Below are 6,000 nucleotides of genomic sequence, written 5' to 3'. Positions count from 1 at the left end.
CCCTGCACGCCTCTGGTCAGAGCTTCCACTTGGCACAGGCGCAAATTTAGCATCTGCACGTTTTTTTTTTAACCTCACGAAGGTGTGCTGCATGTCTGTGCAACTCTCGGCCGAGTGCGGATGGTGCGTTCAGGAGCTTCGGAATTTTCTATACTGCTGAAAATAACTGGGTTTACAACGGCTTACATGTGAAGAATTTGAATGTGGTGGAGACAAAATGACCCCTGACAAAAAGTGGGGGGACACGTCCCCACCGTCCCCCCCTAAACTGACGCCTATGGTGTCGGGTATTGGTTTAGAACTGCTTCCTTTGTGGCTCTGATTTTCTCAGACAAGCGGTGCAGTTCTCAGCCGGAAGTATAGATTCTTTAAAAATTCATGAACAAATTTCACCTCAGGAAAGTTAAGGGATGAGCTTTGTTGACATAATGACAGCACTGTGACAAATGTGTAAACTTACGTCAGACCACGAGCTCCAGGAGCACACACTGAAGATAGGTTAACTGCAGTGAGATTGGGAAAAAGGCAGAACTCTGTATGTTTTTGTGAGAGAAAGAGAGAGAGAGGGCTCAGCTGAAAGAACTCACTCATTTCCAAGTATGTGCGACATCCATCACCCACCAATCCCCCTGCTGTTTACTTAAGTGATACCCAACACCTTTGCGTCACTCCTCTTTCATCTGCGAGGGGTTGACTCAGAGGTGCATTATCAGACATCTGCAAACAATCCTTTGTACTCTTGTATCATTGGTGAAGAAACATGTAAAGGAGAGACTAGGATGACCATATCAGCATGCATAACAAATGGGACTGGAGCTGCACCTCATGAATAGCAAGACAGACACTCAATGAACTTGTCACACACTCGTCTTTGGTTTTGACAGAGCCGGGGCGGATCCTCCCTCGAGTTAACGGAGCGATGAGTATCGATGCAAAGGCTGGACTGAAGTGCACTCGAAGATTGGGTTTCAGGTCAGTCTGTCTGATCTGAGCAAGCAGACAGCAGTCAGGTGGGATGTTGACCCAGGCTGATAAGTTATCTTCAGACATTCCTACGTAGTCAAGGTTAGCGACAGATCAAGACACAGAAACCGGCAGCAGGTCCATAAAGTCATATTGCAGTGACGCATGAAAAGACAGAGATTAACTCATTAGAATGGGTGGACGTGATTCACCCGCATAAACAGAACACAATTAAATGACTCAGCTTAACTTAATACTATAAACACTTTTCAGTTTACTTTGCTGACTTAACACCCGGACTTAACGTGACTAAAGTCCTGTCCGTTGTTGCATCACACTCCAGCAGACAGGGCAATCCAAAACTACAAATATGTCTGTCAAACTTTATCTAATCTTTGGCACCCAGAGATCGTTACTGTCCTCTGGTATTTGGATTCAGCTGCCAAAAAGTCACAGCCCACTGATACGGCTGCTTGTTTAATGTGATCGGTGTCACAGTGGTTACATAATATTTTTTAAAACCGTCGGTACAAAGACCAGAATCAGGAAAGCTTCCTGTGAATGTTGTGTTCTTGCTCTTCAGCTGTACTGCAATATTGTCAGTTACTACTGTTGTCTTTGGGATCACACTTGAACAACTTACTGAGCTTCCAAACTATTTCCTATCTCACATTTAATCAGACTGTGCTAGAGTTTGTGCAGAAGAAGCTGTGCTCTTCTTTTTCACCTATTCACAGCCTCAAAAACATCACATGACATAATATGTTTTGCTGTTATGCTTTGAATGCGTGGATTTTACCAGTGACATAAAGATTGCTGCAGGAAATGAAATTATTCTGCAGAATTATGTTATTTGCATAGTTAAGAGTATTCTTCTACTATTATTACTACCTTAGCATTCATATGACAAAAGGAAAGTCTTCAGTTGAAGCTAAATTAGGTTTCTAAATGCTTATATGAATCCCCAATAATCTCTACTCTTGTTACAGTGAAACATCCCTCGGAGATGCAACTTGAGTTATAAATTAGGCGTGATATTTGTCACATTTTCTAATTTAAATGGTGACATCCCTTTCCTGTGGTTAACGAAGAGCAAATGAATTATCTTAAAAATGAATTTCCATCCTCATTCACGCACACAGGTGTTATGCAAGGCCTAACCATGAAATTTCAAGTTGGACATTGCACAGTGGTTCAAAGTGTTCTCCATGTTGCACAGGTGAGGCCTTCATAAATCAAGGTTCCAACCTGGCAGCTAACGGTGGAATCACACTGATTTGATTTTACTCAGTCGTCAACCTTCCATCCACATTCTTGTTTGCTTGAAGTCGCACAATCAGGAGACTATCTGAGCATGCAATGGGCCTGACAAGTCCATTAAATGGGTAATATTTACAAAAATGCTTGAAATAAAGTGTACCAAATGCATATTTTTCTGTTGAGGTTGAACCTTTATCGAATCCCAGGTGGAAGCAAAAGTTATTGTGCTAAAACTCCTTCATCGATTCAAAGGAGAGTTACTTACATACTGCAAACTAAGTGCTTATTGTAAAGAATATTTTGTTTACTTAAAAGAGAACCCCAAATTTACATGTGAAACTGCATCAGGAGTACTACCGCATGAGGAGACTTGTGCTTCAGGCCTTCTGCGGCTGCGCAGGGGGCACACTGATTGACACTTCAGTTGGTATCGGCTGCAGCTGAAGACTGCAAGTTTAAAAACAAAAACTCAGAGAGTAGAAAGTTTGAATGAAGGGAGTTTACCAGACCTCTTTTGTGCACTCCTTAACTCAGCTTGAGGCTCACAGCTCAAGGCTACATTAGTTGCTACTATCATAACACTCTCAAATGTCAGACTGAACTTTTGGCTATCTAGTTGCATTGTGGGTAATGTAGACAAGAAGAACATGTGGAAAAACAATGACAAGATCTCTGAAAGTGAAGCACTAAATCTGTGGAAAACCCCTTTAAAACGACACAAAACTGGTCATATGAAATGCTTTCTATAGTTTCTGCTGCCAAAGGAATCCCTGAAAATGATTTATTCTGCAATAATTCTCCACCTTGCCTTTGTATTGTTAAGATCACAGCAATCTCTGAATGCTTTTGGAAGTATTTGTGTAACTAAGTTCTGGTAAAGCTGCAAACATGTATGTTTTTACTAGTAATAATAAAAATAACTTTATTTACATGGTAAAAACAAGACAATCAAACAAGCTAAAGCAGACAAGTCAGAGCAGTCAATTAAAAATAAATAGTAAAATAACACAAAATTAAAAGAATAATTAGCTAGATTAGCACACAACTCATTAGGGGAACTAGGCAGTTTGAAACTTAAAGAACAAGATCAAGGGTTAAAATTAAAAGGAAAAATTTAGAGAATTAAAGAATTACAGAGACAACATCAGACCAAAGAACCAGGCAGCTAAAAGTAAAATAAAACAAAAGAGAACATCTAAAATAAACAGGACATAATAGGGAATAAAAAAACTAATTAAAGCTAAAAGTAAACCTCACATAAAATCAAGGCTATAAAAGTGGGTTTTAAAAAGTGATTTTAAAGACATTACTAACTCTGCAAGCCTTATGGCCCTGATGGAGAAAGCTCGGTCACCTTTAGATTTAAGGGTTGCAAAACTAATAGTTTACTAATACAAAACAAGATGAGGGGAAACTGCTGTCCACTGTGCAAATAAGTAACACATTCTGCTCTATAGTTAGCAGGGAGGCAGAGGGTGAACTTTTTATGAACTAACCTCTTGGTGCTCTAAGCATCCCTGGGTTGTGTCAGATTAATTAGTGTCCACATCCATAAACACTGACCTAGATGTCACGCACTGCTGCGAGGCCCATGAGGTGACTTGGGGAAAATGGGTAATGAGGTGGCTCTCAGATCAGAGCATGCTAAATGGCCGAAATGAAGCATGACATCACCACAGTGGTATCAGGATGACGCACCTCACCGAGGTTCATTAACATTCTCCTCACTTCAAAGCTTTTCTCAGAGCAGAAGACAAAGCTGGAGCTGGTCTGCTGCATGCTGGGACAGTTTCCAGATCATGGATGGAGTTTTACAGTGTAGCCATGCATGTGGGATTCTGCTCAGTGCTGGAAAGTAACTAAATACACTCATTCATTAAAGCTCTGTACTCAAGTAAAATTCAGGGTACTTGGATTTTAGCTATTTTATGCCACTTTATGTTGCATGCTGCAACTCAGAGGGAGATGTTTGTAAGGTTTACTGCTACATTTATGCGAGAGTTTTAATCATTGGGTACTTTACAAGTACTTACTTTGCGTTTTTGGGTATGTTTGTCAATATTTATGTTCTTTTCACATCAATACAGAGTATTTTTACTCTATGGTACTGATAATTTTACTACTGAAGTAAAAACCTGGACTACTTTTAATCTCTGCTGCAACAACAGGTGCATCTTCTGCTGCTGCAAATAATAATAATAATAACAATGATAATAATGGATATTTAAGAACTACATCAAAAACCCAAAATGTGCTGCTGCAGGATGAATACTGACAGTGATGATCTGTTTTCATGGTTTATGTCACTTTAGAAGGAAGCCATTTATGAGTACACTGAAACAAGGAAAATGGAAAACAATCGGAATTAAAAATCTGAGACTGCTGATGGTTTAACTTGAAGAATTGCGCATCGATAACGAACCATTAATTATCTTCTTATGTCTCAGGAGGACATCAACTACGTCAGCCATTAAAGGTGATGCACTGTGGTCTTTATCTCCCTCCACTGTGCAAAACTAGTACTCCGTCACAGAAACAAAAACTAGGTTTACCCTATGCAGGAAGGTCACTCATGTATTAATATCCGGGTACAACAAGCAAACCCTACATAAAAATAAAGAAAAAAAAGCACGCAAATGATATTAAATCAAAACATAATAAACTAAAAACAACAAATATTCCTATATCACTGCTTGTGTCAGTCCCTGTTGACATTGTTTGAACTTCCTGTGTCTGTTCTGCTCTTGTTGTTTGCTCCCATCTAGTGGTAAAGAAGAGTTATATCACAGCTATCATGAATTAATGTTCTATCATCCATTCTAATGCACATTTTTTCCAGTCTATGAATAAGGGCTCTAGATGAAAATGACTCTGAAGTTTAACTTACCTAACAGAAAGTAATACACCTCATTTATGAAAAGCCAAATTTATGAAATCCGGGCTGTTGTGTAGTTCCTATTTTCCTTAAAGGAACAGTGTTCCATGTAATGTGTAGTCCGAATGATCAATTACAGATTTAGAAGACAGCAGACCCAGTGAGACAGAAGCAGTAACTTTTTCCAGTAGAGTGGATAGTAAATTTCTGTGGAAACAGGTAGAAAATGATATCAAGATAAGCGTCATTCCAGAATTGGACGACATTTTACACCCCACCCATCAAATTTCAAATAATCAATGTACGAAATACTAAAACATGCAGTTGTTGAGTAAATGTACTTGTCACGAGACCAAATCTAAAAAATAAGAATAAAAAAACAGGAGAAAAAATGTTTGAAAAACACCAAATAACTCGGGAGTTCCCCCTAAAATACCATTTTTCTCTTGTGCCAACCCCCTGATGACCAAACTGAATCCCAAATAAAACCATTAAAATGAACCCTAAAACTTTTTTGGATTTTTTCATTGATGTCTCTTGTAATTGTGGGAGCAACATAATATCAACATAATATTTTAAATAATAATAATTATCATGCATGGAACGTGTGTCCCACAACAACCCTGGTAGCATAACATTTTAAGTTAGTAGAAAAAGAAAACAGTGAATCACATGAAACGCTGGAATTAACATCATCAAACAGTTTTCCAAAAGAATGGGTAGAGCAAAGCTATGTTCTCTCTTCTATTTTTTCATAATTTCATAACAGTGTCAGCTTTGATTGAATGTATCACTCTACCCCATGCAATCCTGTTATGCATATTATCAGAATAAGACAAATTCTTTTTACTCTTTTCCTTATTTTTTCCATCAGTCAGTTTGTCCTCTTGGTCAGCAGTAAC

Source organism: Acanthochromis polyacanthus, chromosome 14 (assembly GCF_021347895.1).
Source record: "Acanthochromis polyacanthus isolate Apoly-LR-REF ecotype Palm Island chromosome 14, KAUST_Apoly_ChrSc, whole genome shotgun sequence".
In the NCBI taxonomy this organism is placed as follows: Eukaryota; Metazoa; Chordata; class Actinopteri; family Pomacentridae; genus Acanthochromis; species Acanthochromis polyacanthus.
The sequence above is the reverse complement of the archived record's forward strand: the minus strand, read 5'-3'. Positions refer to the sequence as shown.